Genomic DNA, 22,833 nt, shown 5'->3' on the forward strand with positions numbered 1-22,833 from the left:
TTTCAAGCTACCAATGTGAGGTCACTGAGCACAGAGTTGGGAAGAGAGGGTACACACTTGGCTCCCAAGAGTTAATAGGAACTAACTCTAGCATACCACCACAATTATCCCTATAACCTTTGGAGGAAATGCTTTAAATACTAACTGCGACAAAATCTGGACATGATCAAATAGGATTCTAAGGAGCCTCTGGTATAGACGAATAGAAGGATTTTTTAAAGTATTTTTTTCTAACTGGAAGACATTGCTCAAATCAGAAAATCTTACAAAACATGAAAGATATTTAATTTTACTTCTCAAACGATGGGTTTGGACTCTACATAAGTTTCATACTTACTGCAATAGAAGTATCAAAAGATGAAAGCTAGAAATGATGTTGGGAACACACAGTCCTTTAACAACCATTAATCATACCTACTAGCATGGGAGGGAAAGAGGGAAATCAAATATGGCCCCTGCAAACATTGGTGGCTTTAATATGCGTGTCTAGAAATGAGGCTCCATTTCCGAGTTGTAAGATTATGAAGATTAAGGAGAGTATTTCTCTCTGTCCAACGCCACAAATTAAAATGAAGTCTTCCTTATTAGTATTTTAGCTCAGTTTTGCAGAAATGAAATTCTCTCGTCCTAAGGGAGCAATGGCAAGTTCTACCAAGAGCGTACTGTGCAGGAGGAAGAAGAAGGTGGGTACATTTGGGAAGGGCTGCCACACGGAGCAATTGCCACAGTTACAGGATTTTTAAATCTCGAAGACAGTGAGATTACAATAGCAAATGCTGGAAACGTGTGGGGCTTCAAACGTTTCCCTAGGGAAATGATGGAAGCCCTATTGCCTCATGGAACCTCACAGATAAATTCCAAAGAATCTGAGCCCATCCTCATCAGTCTGTCAAATTTCCACAGACCCTCTTCCCACAAACCAGTGCTAAAACAAAAAAGATACCTAGGTGAAAAGAGCTAAGGAAATGCTGTCTCAGAGTCTGAATTCTTCTTTTACTTAAAACAATCCTCTACTCCTAGAACTTGCCTTATTAGAGCTAGAATCAAGTGGTTTAATCCATGGCTCTGAAAACAAAGTCTGGTCAGGACGGAATCCAAACATCTGAGATCCGCACGAATAAATGTCCCCGGGGGTGACTATTGCATCTGGAAGGGTAGGAGCCATTTCTACTCCGTAGGAGTTGCACAGAAAGGGAAGGAGAAGCATGTTGGATTCCAGGCTGTCTTGCTCCTGGTGTCTGATGTCATTGCAGAGGCCACCAGTGGCCCAGAGTAAGTCCAGCTGGCAGATGACTGGATAGCCTACAGGGCTACCCTGGGCTTATCTTCTTGGCTGCAAGCCTCTGAGCTGTGGGTCTCTGTCTGAACGGCCGGATTCCATACCCAAGCAGAGGCTGCACACTACCGGTGACATCCAACCAGTCGGCAATGAGCTTCTGGGCAATTCTTCCAAGAGACTAGATGGACACCTGGAGCCAAACTTTATCAGACTCACTGAAGTTTGACCCTTATAAACAGTTCAGTTCTCCAGAGTTTTCTGGCTTGCATGTGGTTGGAAGTGGGACCGTGCCAAGTTCCGAGTCCAGCTTTGAAATGTTTATCCTGTACCACCTGCTCCAAAACACGAGGTGAGTAAGTGCCACGGCTCGTGGGCTAGGTATGTGTGGTGCTGCCTGACACGCCAGAGTCACATGGTCGTACAGATGGCCACCAGCCACGCGTCTGGGCTTTTAGCTTCTGACAGTTTCCATTATGGTTCCTCTGACAGGCTGTGGTGTGGGATGATTTGGGGGGACTATGTTTTCTTGCGCCCATTGCCATCAGGAAAACTGCATACTTTGCCAAGAGACACTGTTCTTCAGAGTTCCCTGGGGCTGAAGTGCAATGACCAGGATAAAATCAAACCTGAAGTACGAATAGCTTACCCGAACCCTAGTCAGCAAAAATGACTAGTGCCTTCTAAATGCAAGGTACTGTCCCGGGAGGTATGATGTGGGGTGGGGGGCGGGGAGACAATACAAACAAGTAAGACTGGGCACACATACAAAGTAAAAAATTTGGTCCTTGCTTTTATGCAGCAGAGGAGCAAGATCTGAAACAAATACTTCCTGTGTCTCTCCTCCTCGGTGAAGTTTGATCACCACCCCCAACTCAGTCCAAAGTATTTAGGTTAAACCACATTTGTGGCCGCACCATACAAAATTGCTGTTTTTCTAGTCAAAAAGGTAGAATGTCAGCAACTTCATTTGGTTCAACTTAATGATCAGTTCTCCCAAAGCACTTTGCCTCTGTGTGTGTGTGTGTGTGTGTGTGTGTGTGTGTGTGTGTGTGTCTCCAAGCAGTGTGCTGGTCCTGGGGATGAAAGACTGAATCGACATGGTCACTGCTCAGGATGAGCTTGGGTCTCAGTGAGACACAGAAAATTTCATACCATCAAGAAGGGTTCAACAGCCGCACTATTGGCATTTTGGGTCAGGTAATTCTTTGTTGTGGGGATGGCTGAGCTGTGCATTGCATGACGCACTTACTACCCACTCGACACCACTGGTATACCCCATACCCTCCCACACAGTCATGACCATCAAAAATGTCTCCAGATGTTGTCAGGTGTCCCCTCGGGATCAAAGTCACCCCTGATTGAGAACCACTGGTACGCATGTGCTAACTGTGGCAGGATGCCAACATGGTGATTCAGAGAAACTTCCTGGAAAGGATGACACCTGGGGTAGGTCCTGAATGACATGTAGGAACTAGCAAGGGGAAGCAAAGCAGAGGCCATTGCACAAGCAAAGACATGACCCCTTGCCTGCACTTTACCTTGACGAGGCATAGGTGTGGCCCACACATGAGTGAAAGCCAACTTTCAAAAGTGAATTCTGAAAAGAATATTAGTCCACATACTTACACTTTAAAAAGTAGATCCCCCCCAAGTCTTGGTTTCTGATATAACCTTCTTTCCATGAAATCCTCTTTCTTTAACAATGCGTGACCCAAACATAGGACCTCGATGAATTGAGGTCCCTCAGAATGATTTTAATGCTTGTGCAGAAGCAACACCAAGAGTTAGAATAATACTATCTTCTTTTGGCAAGATACTTCATAGGGCTTTTCTCTCTCAACTATTTTTTTTTGCATTAGTTTTTTAAGTGCTTTAATGAGATGTTGAATACATACAAAAGAATATTTTTTAAGTTTTTAATTTTAATTCCAGTATAATTAACATCCAGTGTTACATTAGTTTGGGGTGTACAATATTGTGACTCAACACTTCCATATATCACCCAGTGCTCATGAGGACAGGTGCACTCCTTAATCACCATCACCTATTTCACCATCCCCCCCACCCACCTCCCCTCTGGTAACCATCAGTTAAGAGTCTGTTTCTTTTTTTTTTTTTAATGTTTATGTATTTTTGAGAGAGAGACAGAGTGTGAGTGGGGGAGGAGCAGAGAAAGAGGGAGACACAGAATCTGAAACGGGCTCCAGGCTCCGAGCTGTCAGCACAGAGCCCGATGTGGGGCTCGAACTCACGAACCATGAGATCATGACCTGAGCTGAAGCCGGACGCTTACCGACTGAGCCACCCACACGCCCCAAGAGTCTGTTTCTTGGTTTGCTTCTCTCTCTCTCTTTTTTACCCTGTGTCTGTTTTGTTTCTTAAATTCCATATATAAGTGAAATGATATGGTATTTGTCTTTCTCTGACTGACTTAATTTGCTTAGCATAATACCCCCTAGCTCCATGCATGTTGCTGCAAATGGCAAGATTTCATTCTTTTTTTATAGCTGAATAATATTCCATGGTGTGTGTGTGTGTGTGTGTGTGTGTGTGTGTGTGTGTATCACATCTTCTTTATCCACTCTTCTATTGATGGACACTTGGGCTGCTTCTATAATTTGGCTATAGGTGATGCTGCAATAAACATAGGGGTGCATATATCTTTTCAAATTAGTGTTTTTGTATTCTTTGGATAAATAGCCAGTAGTGTGATTATTGGATCTTAGGGTATTTCTATTTTTAATTTTTGAAGAAAATTAATTTTTTGAAGAAATTCCATACTGTCTCCCACAGTGGCCGTACCAGTTTGCATTCCCACCAATGGTGCGAGAGGTTTCCTTTGTCGCCACATCCTCACCAACACTTGTGTCTTGTGTTTTTGATTTTAGCCATGCTGAGAGGTGTGAGGGGATACCTCATTGTAGTTTTGATTTGCATTTCCCTGATGATGAGTGATGTTAAGCATCTTTTCATGGGTCTGTTGGCCATCTCTGTTTTCTTTGGAAAAACGTCCATGTCATTTGCCCATTTTTTAGATTATTTGTTTTTGGGTGTTGAGTTGTATAAGTTGTTCATATATTTTGGATGCTCACCCTTTATCAGGTATGTCATTTGCAAATAGCTTCTCTCATTTAGTAGGTCGTCTTTTAGTTTTGTTGGTTGTTTCCTTTGCTGTGCATAAGCTTTTTATTTTGATGTAGTCCCAAAAGTTTATTTTTACTTTTGTTTCCCTTGCCTCTGGAGACATGTCCAGAAAAACATTGCTCTTGTTGACGTCTGTTTGTGCTTTCTTCAAGGATTTTTATGGGTTCGGTTCTTACGGTTAGCTCTTTAGTCCATTTTTGAGTTTGTTTTTGCATACGAAAGAATATTTAACATGCAAACACACAGAGTACTAATGAAGCACATAACTTCCATGCTGCTGTGGACATAGAATATCACTCCCACCTTTAAAGTCTTCTGTGTACTCCTTCCTGATCCCATCCCTCCCTCAACCTCCAGGGGAGAAAGATTTTTTTGTTCACATTTATTCATTCAAAAGACATTTTCCTGACCACCCCACTAGCTATGGGTCAGGCTCTGTGCTATAAAGTAGTGAACAGAACAAAGCCTTTCCCTCCCTAAATTAAAGCGCTTTCACATCAGCCATTTCCGTTTGATTTCACGTTCTTAATATCCCAATGAGACTCATATAAGCAGCTAATAATTACTCTTTCCCTGGCCTGCTTCACAGATGAGAAAATGGAGGCTCAAACTATTGACTTACCCCAGGTCACGTGGTTTCTAAGTGGCAGAACTGGAGCAAGAAGACAAGTGGTTGCTCCCCTCCCATCCACCTCCTTCCATTGCCCCACATCTCTCCTCCTCTCCTGGCCTCGCCCAACAACAACACACTGGGGCTTCGACTGCTGCCGAATGCCAAGTGAGGCAACCGCAGAGCAGAGAGCTGGGTGGGGTCCAGAGACCCCTAACAGCCATGCTGGATTCAGGACTAACCAGCCTGCATGTTGGGAGGGACGTCTCTGCAGTGAAACAGCCCCCAGTGGGGACAGACTTGTCCCCAGGAATTTGAGACCATATCCAACCCCGACTTTAAAGTTGCACTATATCATACGCACAAAACCATCTTTTTGCCTTTTCCATTTCACTGGGGAAAACATGGTTTACTTGTGGTTCATTTATTAGCTCCTTAAGTTGGATAAACTTGGGGCCATTTATGTACGATTCGATTTCTGCTTCACTTGTTGGTATCCTTTGGTAAGGACCTCCCTGTAAACAAAACTGCTAATGCCTGATAATGCCAGGTGACAGAAAGACAGTTCTCAGAGGCTTCCCAAAGGTGAAGAATGGCTTCTATCTAGTGTAGCAACGCTGATCCATTGGCAGCAACTAACCGGGGTGTTGTCTTAAGAAGGCTCAAGGATCATAATAGATTTGCAATCATGGGCTCTGGAGAATGGAGTGGGGGCTCTTACACCACGTATTTATCAACCCTGATGTGGCCTGTGATCAGTCAAGATTAGCCAAGCACCAAGGAAGGCCTCAGACCAGAAAGGTCCATGGTGCCCAGTAATTGGCCTATGTCTTGGTGTGTGATCCTAGTCACATACTCAAAGGAAGGCAAAGATCTGGTTCCTGGTTCCAGACCCTTTCGAATGAGGACATAGCATGACAAGAAAGTCCCAGCTCTAGAACCAGATGTGACCTCTTGTGACATAATAAAAAAATATATTTGGTCTCTGCCTGCGATTCCTGACACAGAGCTCTTAAAACCCTTCTAATCTCCTGAGTGATAAAGATGCTAAGACATCTTTTGTTCTAATATTTGGCCTTTGACCCTAGTTCCTGACAAAGCTCCTAAGTCCCTCGGGGTTTCCTGGGTGATAGGAACATCTTTTGTTCTAATGAGGTGACTCTTGGTGAGCTCCTGGATAGCTTCAGGACGAGGGCTGGTCACCCGAAAGACCAAGCCATGACTAGAAGCTGGGAACTTTTAGACCCACCCCCATCCTCCAAGGAGCAGCGAGGGGCTAGAGTTGGGTTAATAATCCATCATGCCTACGTGATGAACCTCCATGACAATCCCTCAGCTATGGGGTTTGGAGAGCTTCTGGGTTGGTGAACACTTCCATGTGCTGAGAGGATAATGTGCCTCAACTCCATAGGAGCAGGAGGTCCTGCACTAGGAATCCTTCCAGACTTTGCCCTGTGTACTTCTTCTTCTGGCTGTTCATCTGTATTCTTTGTATCCTTTACAATAAGCCAGCAAGTGTAAGTGTTTCCCTGAGTTCTATGAGAAATTCTTGAACCTGAGGAGAGGGTCATGCAGACAAACCTCTGATTTATGGCCAGTGGGTCAGAAATACAAATGACCACCTGGGGCTTTCGATTAGTGTCCAAAGGGAGCAGAGGAAGACAAGAGTTTTCCTTTAGCTCTGTTGGACTCATTGACTCCGTCCACGAATATTTTTGTTGCGGGCTCTTCTGTGCCAGATCCTCTGCTGGACACTGGGGATCCTGAGGTGACCAAATCAGAGACCCCGTCCTCAGGGTGCTCGCTTACTGTCAAGTGGGTAAGACAGATATCACATAAATAGCAACACTGCAGTATAGTGAGGACCATGAGGGGGAAATGCAGAATCCTACCAGAGGTTGTTCACACGGGTAGTCAGGAAAGGATGGCTGCCCATAACACTGGGGGCAGAGAACATTCTGCAATGAGGCAAAGAATCCCTACTCTTCCCTGAAACATGTTGGTGAGGTTGTTTTGTGACCTGCTGGGTCTTGATGATACTAGGAAAGCAGGTAGAGGCTGGACTCTTTGCGTTAAGGGGCAGAATAGGTACCCAGGGCCGCTGTATACGGTTATGCAGGTTGTGGCTTACACAAGGTAACTGGCTTAAAGGGGAAAACAGGAGGGAGGAAAGGGTAACTTTTACTAACTCTGCCCAAAGAGGTAATCTTTCCATTACCCTATAACCATGGAAGGTAGGACTGACTGGATTACCTTTTAGCTGCTTTCATGGTGTCTACACATCTTAATATCCTTTGATCTAAATGGACATCCAGACATTTCTTTGGATCTACATGGAAGGGTTCACTCAGAGAAGCCGAAGCTGTGGGTTCTGGTTAAGGGTTTTATTACAGGCATGAGCCTCCCTCTGAAGGAGACGCTGGAGGGGTGAAGGCACAGGAGGCCCTGAAGGTCAGAGAAGGAGACACCAGGCTGTTAGTCAAGCAAACTGAGTAGATCCACCACTGTGGAGGGACCATATGGAGAAGCCTGTGGGAGGTCTTGGGGGGGGGGGGCGTGTGGGTTCCTTCTCTGTGGATCTGCCACGAAGCATCTGAGGAAGAGCCTGGGACTGCTGTCACGTCTAGAATCAGCAGTCAGGAAGAGGAGCAGGATGTGGAGGGGAAGCGAGTGAGGACAAGTGAGACCCTGGCACCTTGGTATCTGCCTATCACCACATCTAACCCCGATGACCTTCCAAGTGTAATGGCCACTGCTTCAGTTTCACCTTCCAGATCCTGAACAGATTCCTCCATGGGCCAGATCTAACTCAGAACCATGTGGGAGAGGGGGTCTGGGAAAGGGAGTTCCATTTCAGCCAAGTCGCCAGAGTGTAGCCCGCCATGCTTGAAGAAAACATAGTGGGTGAGGGCAGCTCCAACCTTCTTTAATAAAGAAACAATTCAACAAAGTTAATAAACCTCCTGGTTTTAATAAAGAAACCAACTCTGCAGAAGTCCCCAGTTCAAAGCACCGGTGGTCCTGAGACTCACGGGTATAGCTGAATTGCTTGGGGAGCTGATAAAAAGACCAATTCCCAAGGCTCGTCTCTCCAGATTCCAAGGTGCAGCTGGGTGCCTATTTCAGCAAGCTCTATAGGTGATCCTGATGGGCACGAAAGCTTGAGACCCACTATCCTCAACCTTACAAGCAAATAAATAGGTTATTAAGCAATGCGACTCAAATGACCTCCTATTGGAAGCCCTTATCAATTACCTGCCATTTAGGGACACTGACATGGTGACCCAGATGTTCGATGCAACCCCAAATTCCCTCCTGAGCTGGACTTGATGGGTCCCCCATCTCCCTGCCGGAACCCTCCCAAATCCAGACTCAAGATTCACTCCTGAACTCTTCTCTGAGGAAGCTGGGTGTGGCTGGACAGCCAGAGAAATCTCACGCAGACACTGCCAAGGGGCTGATGGATTGGGAAAGCCAGAGGTATGCTCCACCCTGCAAACTGGGTTTACTGGTAATCACGCAATTGATTTATCTCATTCAGGTGATCACTATTAAACAGCATGCCTGCGACACCTTGAAGTGCGTGGGCATCCATGCAGAGTGCTATGTGTCGCAAGTGAAAATGATAGGCACCTGCCTTGGAGGTCAGGGATGACCAGACCTGCAGACCCTCCCATGTTCTTGTTGGCCCTGGGGCTCTCAGATCCTCACCCGGGGAACATACCTGCCCACCTGTCTCCTCCCCAGCACCACGGAAACTTTTGACCCAGCTTCCAAGGCTACTGAGAGTGCCAGCCTCTCTCTCCTTGGGGAGGTAAGGCAGGCAGCTTGAGAATCTCAAAGGAGGATGGGGCAGGGCCTGGAGTGGCCCAGCTAAGGTGCAAAACAGAGCTGAGAGAAGATCTTCCTGCTGAGTTCCACAGGGTCAGAGTCAAGGCCAGCACGCACCCCTCACATTGTTCCCTTCCCATGCCTGCCTTTCCTGCCTTTGCAAACAAAGTCACAGAGGAATTGAGCCACATTAAAATGCCCTTCTCACCCTGTCTTCTCCTACTACTGGTCAGTTTTAGCATTTCTGACTGAACAAATTGAGCCGGAGGGGGTGGGGGCGCAGATCCTCAACCAGTAAAGTGCCTTGACCACCCAGGGAGCTTGTCAGTGACAGATTCCTGAGTTCCACCCTCAAAGAACCTGACTCCATAGGCAAGACTGGGAAACTGCATTTTAAGTAGTCACCAGGGATTCCACTCAAGTGGCCAGGGACAAGATTCTGGAGAACACCACCCCGGGAAGAATGCCTGTGGAGGTGGGATGAGCAGAGGAGGATGGGGGAGAATACAACTCCAGTCTAGGTGGGAAGGCAGATGGTACACAAATGAAAAAGACTTCAGGGTGGGCAACACGCATAGCTTCACAAAGACCCCGGGAAGGGAGATCGCCTGGATCCATTTATCCCAGTCTGCTTGGTTCATGGCTGTATCTCTGGCATCTCATAGGGTGAGGACAAGGGAGGGGCAAACGAGGCGCCCGGAGCATTAAAGGAGGCTCTCACTCCCAATTTCCAGCCCTGGACTGGTGCGACCCTAGGGAGGGCACCTGCTAAATGTCGCCCCTCAGCATAGCCCTGGCACCTGCAACCGTGCCTGGTACACAGTAGGCACTCTGTAAATATCTGTTGACTGACTGAATGAATCTATTTAACAGACATCGCATAAAGCGCAAGCCTTTACACTCGGTGTGTGCAGCTGGATGTGGGGGGTGGGTCCGGGAGGCAATGACACCCTCAAAACGAATTGGACCCAGATCTAGCTCCGAAAGGAGTTTCTGATCTGGTTAAGTTTGGCAAGCCCGAAAATAGAAAATGCAAGGGAACAAAGGCTGGTGGATAATGGAAATCTGGGGGCAGAAGAGAGGGAGTCAGCCAACATGTTCCGTGAGAGCAGGGCCCCGGCCTCTCGTGCCATTCTCTGTTCCTGGCACAGCATGGGTAGGTACGTGGTGGGCACAATATACATTTGACAAGTGACCGAGTGGTAAGCGCCAGCCTCCAGCTTCTAGAGATGTACCCTGGTGTGCTGTGTAGCTTTATAACTGAAGCTAAGGCCGGTAAAGCAGGTGCCTGGAATTAGGTGAGGCTCATGACAAAGGCCCCCCCCGCTAACAATCGAGCCACGTGGTTGCCAAATTTGGCCGGATGATCCAAAACATCCGATGAGTGTTTGGAAAATAATGACTCCCAGGCCCCACCCAAGAGGTGCCAAAGCAGGATCTTTACACTCAGGGATCCGTATTTGAACTCCCTGGGCGCAGTTCGTGAGCACCCAGGCCTGGGAACTACTGCTCTCATCAGGACTCAAATCTCCAGCTTTTCGAGAGCACTGGGTCCCAGCCTTCAGGAGTGGCCACATCCTCCCACAGCCCCGGGGCCAGGTGGGGAGGCAGAGGCAGGTGAGGCACAGAAAGCAGCGTGCCTGGGCTCACGCCTACTGACCAGCTGGGTGACCCCTTTTGGTTTTAAAAAGTGCTTATTTAATAGAAGTTAGATCATAGTATTAGTAATTAGGTTATTAATAATCATTCAGCATGGATATATTAATTATTAATATATAGTAATTATATCGATATAATAATATTGGTAGATTGGCAGATTATTGTAGATCATAGTATTGGTGGTTAGATTATTATGCTTATTGGTTTATTAGTGTGTTAGTTGTTATTGATGTGTATATATTAGATAATTAATGTAATTTGAATATTAATCATTATTAGATTATTAATATACGCTGAAACGCATTTAATGGTATGCTTTTTTCCTTTTTTCTCCCCAATCTTTTATTGTGAGAAAATACACATAAAATTTACCATCTGAACCTTTTTTTTTTTTTTTAACGTTTATTTATTTTTGAGACAGAGAACGACAGAGAATGAACGGGGGGTGGTCAGAGAGAGAGAGACACAGAATCCGAAACAGGCTCCAGGCTCTGAGCCGTCAGCCCAGAGCCCAACGCGGGGCTCGAACTCACGGACTGCGAGATCATGACCTGAGCCGAAGTCGGCCACTTAACCGACTGAGCCACCCAGGCACCCGTGAACCATTTTTAAAAAACGTTTATTTATTTTGTGAGAGAGAGAGAGAGCACACATGAGTGGGGCAGAGGAGGGAGGCGCAGAGAGAAAGAGAGAGACAATCCCAAGGGAGAGACCATCCCTGGGCTCTCAGCGCAGAGCCTGATGGGGCTTGATCTCACCAATCGTGAGATTCTGCAAACACTTTTACAAGTCATTTATTGGCCTGTGTTTAACCTTTACTTAATAGGTCCTAAGTCACTTTATTAAGTGATGCCCAGTGCCAGAAAAAGCTCTGGTTCTAAGTTTACAGCCTACTGAAAAAAATGATTGAGATGTGTACACACAGGAGGAAGATTCTCACCACAGTTCAGGTGATAAGATGCTTCAAATATATGAGAGGCATCCACACAGCAAAGGAATTCTATTTGTCTGGGGGAGGAAGCCCACCGTGCCAGAACTGGGATTAGTGGGGATGGGAACTTCAGGAAGGAAGACATCCATTTGGCACAAGGAAAAACTTTTGAACAATTATGATTATTTTCAAAGAAAAATAAAAGCAAAGTGCTGTTGAAGCTGCTGTGAGCACCCGAACACTGAAGTATTGAATCAGGGGATGGAAGTGTCACCAGTCAAGATGCTGAGATGGGTCCGAGCTGAGGTCAGAGGAGGTCCCAGCCAGGTCTAGGACCCTGTGATGGTGTGGGCTAGAAAGCTCTCTACCTTATCTGGACGGACTTATCTTCTGTGGAGGGCCCGGGGAAATGTTTTTCAGACTGGATTAAGGAGAAAGGATTTCTACCTCTGAAGACCTGTTCTGGAATATTCCCAGTTGTTTCAACAGCCAGTTACCGAAATAGAGCGTGCACGTGAACTTATTTACAAAATGGAGGGGGCATTATGCACCTCAGTCACAGGGCTGCTGTAAATACCAAATGAGCAAATATGGGAAGGTGCTCGAAAGGGAGCCTCGGCTCAATAAGTGTTAGAGATTATTATTAGCATTATAATGCATAAAAACTAGACAGGCAGTTTCTTTCTCAGGACACAGTTATTAAACAGCTAGAGAAATTACTAGAAAGAGGGGCACCTGGCAGGCACAGTTGGTAGAGCATGTGACTCTTGACCTTGGGGTCGTGAGTTCAAGTTCCACATTGGGTGTAAAGCCTACTTAAAAAAAAATTTAAAAAGGCCTCCTTCCAGAAATTACTAAACGTCTATGAAAATTGCCAGCGGTAGAGTAGGGGGAGGTAAGTTGTTGAGTTTAGAAACCAAAAGTTGGTTAACATCCCCGCTTCTCTAAGTACAGAAATAGTGACATTGCCTAATTCCATATCGGCCCAAATTACAATAACTTATGTTATTGTGATTATGTAACTTATGTATCGTTTAAATAGCATATACTTTACAGTATACAGTTTCCTCTTTTGTGTATATATGGGGATATATGGGGTAAGTATTTATATGTATATTTATAATTATTCAAGTCTCCATTATCCAATTCCTTGAAGTTAGGGAACTGAGTAGTGAAAATATTTTTTAATAAACAAATCACTTATAACATTGGTCCCTACTAAAACATTTCTCAGCTAACACTCCTGTCTTACCAAGTAGGTCTGTGTGAGTCAATCTCTTGCTATTTAAAAAAGTTAGGAAATATAATATAGTAAAACTGCCAAATGTGCGAAAGACGCAGGATTTCATGAAGTTGCCAAAATAATATTGGAGAATTGCTTGCATCTCAAGCAAAGACATCGGTAAATGAAGGTGTGGGATGTTTAAACCAGTTGACAATTGAGAAGCCACTCTGAGAAAGGTGTGCCATATAAGCCCTTCAGAAGCAAACGATTTAATATCAAAGGATAAAGAGAAGCTTTAGGAAAAATTGATAAACTCTTAAATATATTGCAAAAGCAACAAACAAAACCCCAAACCTGGCCTCTTCTGTGATCGTGCTTTAAAAGCCAAGTAAAGTGAAAGATGTTACAGTATATAATTTTGTCGGGAAATGTATGCTGAGAAAAGTAACGTATAATTCATTCTTTGAGAATTAGTGCACATTTTCAGTTATAACCTAGATTTGTTACACCTAAGAAAGCATGTTTTAATATCACTCAGTTTCATTTTTCAGTATGAATTTCCAGTCAAGCTCCCCCCACCCCATTACCAAACCATGATTCTCTTATTAAGTGGATTCATATTAAATGTCCTTGCCTGGCAGCAATTATCCCCAGATATGGCAAGAGAAAGAGAGGGAGTGTGAGTGAGCACTAGAGACCTTTCTCAGTAGTCGCCTAATTCTTCAGCTAAGTAGCAATGTGAGACAAACAGACCCACTGTCCTTTCTTTAAAGTCTTGTGCCATGGAGGGAGAAAGATATTTCCTCTTACTAGGGAAAGCCCTAGAAAGTTACCTAGGTTCTTTTCCCAGACTTTCACTGGAAGAGTTTGTAGGGTGAGCGTGAAGTGGATCGCGACATTCAAATCAGATACTTCAAGGCACCTCAGAGTTTGAACCTCAACTTGACTCTGAATCGCTGCTTGACTGTGTTCTTAGAACTTCAAACCTAGAAAACCATTTTACAAAATGGTCCCTGAGGGTCAAAATTGTGTTGCTTTTGGTCAAATACGTTTGGAATCGATCCCCCCATTTCATAGGTAAGAAAACTAAAGAGATTGCGGACATGTGACTTTCCCCAAACTACACTTGCTATTAATGGCTCAATTAGAATCAAGACCCAAGTCCCCTGAATATAGAGCTGTGATTCTCAACCTCGGTTACACATTGGAATCACCTGACAGCTTTTAAAACTACTGATGTCTGGGTGTCATCCCCAGAAACTCTGGCTTAATTCGTCTTGAGTACGGCTGAACTGGGGATTTTAAAGAGCTCCCAGGTGATTGTAACATGCAGCCAAGGTTGAGGTCCTGATCTTTCCTAATTTTTGCTCGTGCAAAAGGACCTATGTCACTTAGCACTTAGCACTTAGCAGTCTTTCACAACCTTCCACTTTTCTCTCCCAATTAATCCTAGTTCTTCTCTAGTGTTGTCATATCCCAATAATTGTCAAAGCCTAATGCTCGAAAGGTGGGCTGTGTGACCACAGAGCAGTGGGCACCTAGTCGCCTCACTTGCTGACACTGGACAGATGTTGAATTCCAAAGCCGAATGTAGCACAGAACCAATGCCACCCTAGCAGCAGCCGTATACCCAAATTTGAGTTGAAATAGTCTGCATATGCTCAGGCTTTGGATTCTCTCTTGGAGCAACAGGCAGCAGAAACTAACCACCCAAGTCCTAGCAAACAGCAATGACTTTTGGAGCTGAGAACTGTGGGCTGCTGTGATAATGGGAGCATGACCAGGCGCTGGACCAACCCGCTTCACTACCTAATTGCTCTGCCCTCAGCTGTGAGATGGCCTTTACATCCCCCCCTTAGTTGCGTGCGTAAAAATGAGTGTTGGATCCCACCACAAGAGGAGCCGTGGTGAAAAAAGCAGACCTAAAAAATTAATCTCTTTTTGAGAAAAGTGATCAGTACAAGGAGACAAGCCTATTCCAGAGGCCCAAGCCCTTGCGGTGCTGGGCTTCAGGCCCACGTGGCTCATAAGGGTATGCAAGCTCCACCTCCAAAGGCCATCACGGCCAGTCTCTCAAATCTCTCCAGAAGCTCTGACCCCGCCTCCTGGAGAATGAATCAATCAGGACAGGCCCACTGCGGTCCGCAGTAGGTTGGGGGATTCCCATGATGCTCTGTAACAATAACCTGTTGCTTAGGAGGTGGGTTCCGGCAGCTACTTCCGGTTCCCGCCACTCCGAAAGCGGAAGTGCAGGCTTTCCAGCGAACCGCCAACCAGACAAATTCCGGCCCACTGGCCGTGTGCACCCCGGAGCTGACTGCACGTGCAGAAAGTAGCTTCCACTTCTCTGAAAGGTGTACGGGCCCACTGAGGAATACCCACTCCTTGCCTGCATGGGCTTTCACCCGCAGTTTCAAGCGATTTGGATTTCCATCCCAAACCATAGGACTCCGGCAGTTCGTCTTAACGGTATTCAAACTCTGTTTTAGTTTTATCCAGTGCATTTCTGGAGCATCCATTCCACAGTTTCTTGAAGGATAGCAAAGTAGAGATGGTACTTTAATGCCTCAGGACACAAGAACTTGAGCAACACTCTCCTTATCGTGTACTAAATCTGTGGCTTATTCTAGAACAATAATACGAAGCGTAATACAAACTATTACCAATTACAGTTTTGAATTAGGTGCGGAAGCTAATTAGAGGCCAGATTGCTCCATCTTTTGGCTTAGGGGCCCAGGGAAGCCATTTCTCAGAGCTTATTAGGGAGGTGCCCCTTATGTGATCACTTCTGGGCAGTGGACACAGGCAAATAAAGTTCCGACCCTCCCTGAGTTTATAGTCTAATGGAAAACAGAGATGTTTGAATTATAGATAACTGTGCTGTGTGATATGTATGCAGGAGAAAGACGCACGATTAAATGACTTCCTTAAAAAATAAAATAGGGGCGCCTGGGTGGCGCAGTCGGTTAAGTGTCCGACTTCAGCCAGGTCACGATCTCGCGGTCCGTGAGTTCGAGCCCTGCGTCGGGCTCTGGGCTGATGGCTCAGAGCCTGGAGCCTGTTTCCGATTCTGTGTCTCCCTCTCTCTCTGCCCCTCACCCGTTCATGCTCTGTCTCTCTCTGTCCCAAAAAATAAATAAATGTTGAAAAAAATAAAATAAAAATAAAATCGGGGCACCTGGCTGGCTCAGTCAGGGGAGCATCTGACTCTTTATCTCAGGGTTGTGAGTTCCAGCCCCAAGTAGGCATGGAACCTACTTAAAAGTAAGTAAATAAAATAAAAAGTAAAATAAATGACTTCCTAAGGTTCTCTGTCAAATCAGTGGTGTCACCAAACCTCAGGAAAGCAAACCCCCTGACTTAACGTACCCTGACACATCTTTGGCTAAAGTTGGCCACATCACTTTGGGGCCCAGACCCTGCCTGCTAGGGACCACTTGAAGGTGAATGTAGCATGAAGCTTTGATGAAAAGAATTTGACTGCAGCCAAGATGACAGCAAAGAGGGTATGTTGTGATCTGTTGTGAGGTAACAGTGAAGAACACGGCACCTGAAATGGGGAGCTAATTTTGGGTTAGGTCGTGTGGGGCTGGATTGTAAAGCCTTTATACATGTGGTAGAGGAGAGTTTTAGGGGGGTTTGTGTGCTTTTATCTTTATTTTTAATTTTTTTAATGTTTATTTATTTATTTTTGAGACAAAGAGAGAGAGAGCATGAATGGGGGAGGGTCAGGGAGAGAGGGACACACAGAATCTGAAGCAGGCTTGAGGCTCCGAGCTCTCAGCACAGAGCCCGACGTGGGGCTCGAACTCACGGACCATGAGATCGTGACCTGAGCCGAAGTCGGACGCTTAACCGACTGAGCCACCCAGGCCCCCCGTGTGCTTTTATCTTTTTGGTCTTTACCCCAGGTGAAGAAATTTTCAAAAACTCAATTTTTAAGCAATTCGCCATTAACCTACGCAAGATTCTTCCCTATTTTTTCTTTTTAGTTCCAAACCCTGATTCTATTTTTCTTTGCTCCCGTAGCACCCACTCTAATATGTTTAATATATCTTTATATGGGCATGCATGCCTTCTTACAAAAGGTGTATTATTTTTATGCCAATGTGTCTTTACAGAAAGGATAATGTGCTCTGATGATAACGTGTTCTGTTTCCTATATTTTTTCCCTTAATGCTAGGTTTTAAGATCCATCAACGTTGTTAATGTGCATCTGGTTGACACTTCTGGATTTAGTTTTCAACAGCGCACATCTGCCATATTTCACTCACCCCCTTCTCTATGATGAGCATCTAAACTGCTTCCAACATTCAGCTACCCTGTAAACATCCTTGAGTCTGCGGGAGAATTTCCTACGAATATATGTATTCTAGCATTTTCCCACAGATCATAAGGCATGCGCATGCTGGAGCTCAACAACTGCCAGATGACCTTCCTGAGTGGTGGTGGTACCAGTTGAGACTCCCTCCAGCAGTGCCCCAGAGTTCCATCTTCTGTATTCTCACCTGCACCATTTTCTCCCTTCTGACATTGACCATTCTTAGACATGCAAAGGCAGAGCTCAGGTAGATGCAGTAGGTCATAGGGAGCTGGCGAAAGCTCTTCACCTGTGGGCACCATGAGAAAGGGGCTGCTTTAGAAGAATTGTGCAGGAACGGATCTGATTTGCAAAACCCAAAGATGCAATATATATATGTATTCTCTGAGAGGTTTGGGAGATGTTTAGCGTGACAAATAAAAACTATTTTGTACATACACTTCCTTTTTGTTCAAATGTCCTCTTCGGTATTTGCTCCTTCTTCCCATGTTTGGTTAGGTGGTGCTGATTTGGTCTGAAATGTGGTTTGACTTGGCCGTGGCCGGTCTCTGCCATGGCTGGTCGCAGGAGGCGGGGAAGAGGCAGAGCTGTGAGATCAGAGTGTCCTGCTGAGCAGAAGCCTGGCCTCACTTGGTGAGCTCTGTCTCCCTCCCTGTCTTCAGCTGTCATTCCCCTTGAGGGTTGGGTGGAATATTACAGTGACAATAAATAGTAACAATGAACATTTGTAGAGTACTGGCTACTCAGAATGTGATCTTCAGACTGGCAGCTTAGGCGTCACCCGGGACACGGTTAGAGATTTGGAATCTTGGGGACCACCCCAGGCCCACTGAATCAGAATCTGCCTTTGGCAAGATCGCCAGTGGGTTCTGTGCACATTAGCACTGCTTCAGTCTTTACCAAACATTTTCACATAGATTGTCTCATCTAAACTCTTCCCAACACCCCTGATTTCCTTGGGCATAGTTGTTACGTACCTCCCCTGTTACAGTTGAAGAAACTGAGGCTTGGCAGGTGAAAGGGACTAGCCCAAGAGTATCAGAAGAGCCCAGGGCAAACAGATTTTCAGACTCTGCCACTGCATCTCAAGGTCATACTTTATTTATAGCCCCCTTCTCCCCATGCCCCTTTTCCCTCAGTCCAAAAGGAAACCACCCAGGAAGAGCTCATTTCAGAGCCAAAAGCAAGTGGAGTGGAGGTGAAGCCTCCCGGTCTCCTCAGGGATGTAAACGGCCACTGAGACCAAGAAGCACTCCCTGCTGTGCAGCCTTGATCCCCCTCCTGCTGCACTGCAGCTTTGAGCTAAGAGGGGCAGCCCGATCTCACCGAGTGTGAAGTAGGTGGAGATATTAGTGGGTCCCTCCCTTGAGCAAAGTCTACCAGGTTCCATTTTCCTTCTTAAAAGCAAGCCAAGCAGGGGTTGCTTAATCTGGGGTTCCCCAGATCCCCAAAGCATTTGTGGGTAGAATTCAGGAGTCTGGGAACTTAGCATTATCTCCACCCTAACTAAAGGAAACAAACCCACACAGTAGCATCAGCAGGACCTGTGACTTTGTAACTAATAGAAATCACAGATATTCCCATACTGAGTTGCAACTGTTGCACATCTTGAAATCTTGTTCCAGCTCTTCTTGACTCCAGTACTTTAGGTATTAGACCCACACTAGATCCTGTTGTTGAATATGTTCAGAAAAGGGCACTATATTGCTAAATTTCAACTTTATTTTTTGATATTTTGCTAACTATCAATATAATAGTTTCCTTTGTAATTTTACAAATTTCATCTATAAACTTGAAAATATCATTCTGAGAAGGAACTCATAGGCTTTACTAAACTGTAAAAGGACTATGTCAAACTTTGGAAACCATCACATCCCCAGGCTGTTTTTGGTTGGTTTGGGTCACCCCCTATATTTGTTTTATGTCTTTTTTTTTTTTTGTCAGCAACATAGCACGTAAAACCAAAGTGGCCTATATGTTTGTCTTCAGGGGTGAAACAAAGGATTTCCTGAGAAGATTGTACTCCATTGCATAGCCAGGCTTGATGGGAGTGAGGGCTGAAGAACTCCAAGGGAGACCATTTATGACCCTTCTGTTATTCTAGAAGATCTTCTCAACATTCAGAAGATTTCAGTTAAAAATGCATGCCACTTGTTGGACAGAGGGACCATTAACTATAGCTTTCCTTGGTCACTTACCTTTCTGCAGGTTTGTGTCATGATCTCAGTTATAATTCACAAAGAAGCTGGAAGATGTTTGGCCTTTGAAAAGGAACACCCCTCTCTTCATACCCATGACATTAACCAAGATTACCAAGATTCTGAAGTCTGAAAAGGTAAGTTAGTGACTGCACTATCCAGAGAAAATGGAGGCTCAGACTTTTATGTAAGCTGTAAGAATTCTACCTTGATAATTATCGATGCACAGAGAGATGTCCATGATAAAATTTTAAAAAATCAGGTTACAAAATAGCACATTTTACTCTGTAGAGAGAGGGGAAAGTGAGAGGGCAGGGCAGAGAAAAAGAGTCTGAAAAAAAATATATACATTAATAATGTTAATTCTGGGGAGTGGAATTACAGGAGATTTTCATCTTTTATTCCTTTTTGTATTTCTTTTTCCTTTGTATGATCAGCATGTACTACTTTTGTTTTTAAAAAAAGGCAGTAAGCCTATTTTCACTTTGTAAAAATCAAAATGTTTAACAATTATAGTTTACTGCTAGTTGGAACCTTGCAGAGTCACTTAACCGCGTAACTAGCTTCATACCTCTTGGGAAGATAAAAAAGAGCAGAATGGAAAGTGGGAAAAAATTTAATTGTGTACAAAAAATTCTTTTTTTTTTTTTTCAACGTTTATTTATTTTTGGGACAGAGAGAGACAGAGCATGAACGGGCGAGGGTCAGAGAGAGAGGGAGACACAGAATCGGAAACAGGCTCCAGGCTCTGAGCCATCAGCCCAGAGCCCGACGCGGGGCTCGAACTCACGGACCGCGAGATCGTGACCTGGCTGAAGTCGGACGCTTAACCGACTGCGCCACCCAGGCGCCCCCAAAAAAATTTTTTTTAATGAGCTTAAAACCCATGGTAATTGGTATGATGAAAATAACAAATACTATTCACTAGTCAGTAGGGATGTTTTTCCTAATCTGTGTGACGCTTTCACTTCCTGAATCATCCCTTACTTGCCTCTCATCTCCACTTTATGTCATATTAGGCTGGGTATGTAAGAGAAGTCCTCGCCATGTCCCCCTTCGCCACGATTTCACCACATGGCCGTTCTCTCTCAGTCTCCTTCCTGAGCCCATAGTTCCCAAGAGACCTAACCTCAGTTCTCTTATCTCTTGTTTACCCTTCCTAGGGGATTGCATCTACTCCTCTGGCTTCAACTATCACCTATACCCTGATTACTCCCAGATTTTAATCTCTGGCCCAGATCTTTATCTCCTGGGCTCCAGACCTGAAATTTCAACTGCCTCCTGGGCATCTCTATTTGGAAGTCCCACAGGTAATCTTATCTTTATAGGTCCTAAATCAAATTTGGCATTTTATTTCTCTACACCAAAACCTGCTGCCTCCCTATGGCCCCTACCTTGGGCAATTGGGTCTTGTTTCATCCAGTGAATCAAGCCAGAACCTGGCAGCCCTCCTCCACATCTCTCTTTCTCATGCCTCCATCCAATGAATTGCCAAATTCTGTTGTTTCTTGGTATTTCTTCCTTCCTTCCTTCCTTCCTTTCTTTCTTTCTTTCTTTCTTTCTTTCTTTCTTTCTTTGTGAGACAGAGAGACAGAGCATGAGCAGGGGAGGGGCAGAGAAAGAGGGAGACACAGAATCTGAAGCAGGCTCCAGGCTCTGAGCAGTCAGCACAGAGCCCGATCGATGCAGGGCTTGAACCACAAACTGTGAGATCATGACCTGAGCTGAAGTCGGCGCTTAACCGACTGAGCCACCCAGGCGCCCCTCTTGGTATTTCTATTCCATTCTTTCCATGCCTGCCACCATTTCCTTAGTTTAGGCCAGCATCATCTTTGTTGCCTACATTACTGCAAAAGCCTTCTCACTGGTGTTAGACCCCACTTCTCTGGCCCATTCTCCATAATGAGCCCAAATGGGCTTTCTATACCATCATTCCTTGCTAAAATCTCTCAGTAGATCCCTATTGTCTTCAGGATAAAAGTTCTACTTCCACATTCCTTAGCCCTGTTGTGCAAAGGCCCTTTATGTTTGGGGCTACTTCCCTTAACACCCTAAGCTCCCCACCCTACCTCTCAAATCTGTGATCCAGACGGTTTAGAGCATCCTGAATCCCCAGCGGTCTGTCTACTCTCTACCTCCACCCCTGCTCTCCTCTAGCTTAGGGATCAGCTGAGGGAAGCCTTCCCTGACCTCTTCCTTGGCCCTCCTGGGACACTGTGCACACCCCTCTCCTGGCATAACCCACACTCTATAATAATGGCTGCCTCTCCTGTTTACTCCTCCCACTGTCCTGGAAGCCCCTTTGACTTGGTTTTAGTGTTATTCCCCAGTGTTCAGCTAGTGCCTGGCATATGGTAGGGCAACAGATGAATGGTGAGGATACCCACTGACTTTAAGGAGCAATGAGAAGATGGCTGTCGGTTACAATATGCTCTAATTCCGTAACTAAACTGAGGGATCTTTACATGTCAGCCCCCCTGCCACTTCCTTCATTATTCTGATGGAAGGGGAAACAAGCACCATCAGCAAGAAGGGTCAGCATCTATCTGAGGTACCGCTTACTACCGCCCAGGACTTTTTTTCAGTCATACCCAAGATGACAGTTTTCCATGCATGGTCCTACACCGATGGAAGCCAAGGGTGAGGTAAAGAAGGATCTATACTTCTGTCCTCGGTGTTTGTCCACATTCTGTCTGTAACTCCATTGGGTCTTCAGAGACAACCTACAATTCTATTTCCTCCCCTTGAGTGCCTAGGGGCGCCCGGGTGTCTCGGCTGGTTAAGCGGCTGACTTCGGCCCAGGTCACGATCTCCCGGTTGGTGGGTTTGAGCCCCGTATCAGGCTCTGTGCTGACAGCTCGGAGACTGGAGCCTGATTCAGATTCTGTGTCTCCCTCTCTCTGCCCCTCCCTCGTTCACACTCTGTCTCTCTCTCTCTCAAAAATAAATAAACATTAAAAAAGGTTTTTTTTGTTTTTTTGTTTTTTTTTTAAATCTTGAGTGCCTGATACAGAACAGACACTGGACCAGAAAGATTATGACATGGCTGCCATCTTGAAGGAGGTGTTGTAAGATACTTCTTGCAATAAGATGTGATATGTGCTCCACTCCCAGCATGGAGTGTGGACAAAATGCTATGGGAACAGAGAACAGTGGATTCATCTTGAAATTACCAAAGAAGGCTTCAACAAGGTGGCTGTACAGCAAAGAAAGCCAAATGAGCCCTTCAAAGATAAAAATGTACATTTCTTCCAAGACACCATGGCTCCTGCTACACTTTGAGGAAAATCTGTATTTCACACTGTGGCCTGTAAATTCCTCCTAGTCTGACTGCTACTGCTCACTCTCCAACCCTGTCCCCCCACACCCCACTTTCCCCAGCACCCTCTACACCTCCAGCCACACTGTATCACCAAGTGAGCTCCTTCCTGGTAGGACACTGTCATAGCTGTGTCTTCTACTCAGGCACATTCTCCATGAATCTGCCTATCCTATCGTTAGTTTTCAGCTTAAGAGTCTCTTCCTCAAAGCAAGATTCTTTTTTAATTTTTCTTAATGTTTATTTATTTTTGAAGGAGGGGGAGACAGAATGTGAGCAGGGAAAGAGGGAGACACAGAATCTGAAGCAGGCTCCA

The 22,833-nt window shown here is 45.3% G+C and overlaps 1 long non-coding RNA gene across 1 annotated transcript; it reads left to right on the top strand.

The window, feature by feature from the left end:
• The first annotated feature begins 1,634 nt into the window (after nucleotides 1-1,634).
• LOC147571929 (uncharacterized) lies at nucleotides 1,635-22,111 on the top strand. The gene is made up of 3 exons (XR_015246945.1): nucleotides 1,635-1,970; nucleotides 19,209-19,335; nucleotides 21,671-22,111. It is a non-coding gene; the product is annotated as an uncharacterized LOC147571929 (long non-coding RNA).
• The last annotated feature ends 722 nt before the right edge of the window (nucleotides 22,112-22,833 follow it).

The sequence above is a fragment of the Puma concolor genome, chromosome F2, assembly GCF_028749965.1.
Source record: "Puma concolor isolate L17-30 chromosome F2, mPumCon1.1.hap2, whole genome shotgun sequence".
In the NCBI taxonomy this organism is placed as follows: domain Eukaryota; kingdom Metazoa; phylum Chordata; class Mammalia; order Carnivora; family Felidae; genus Puma; species Puma concolor.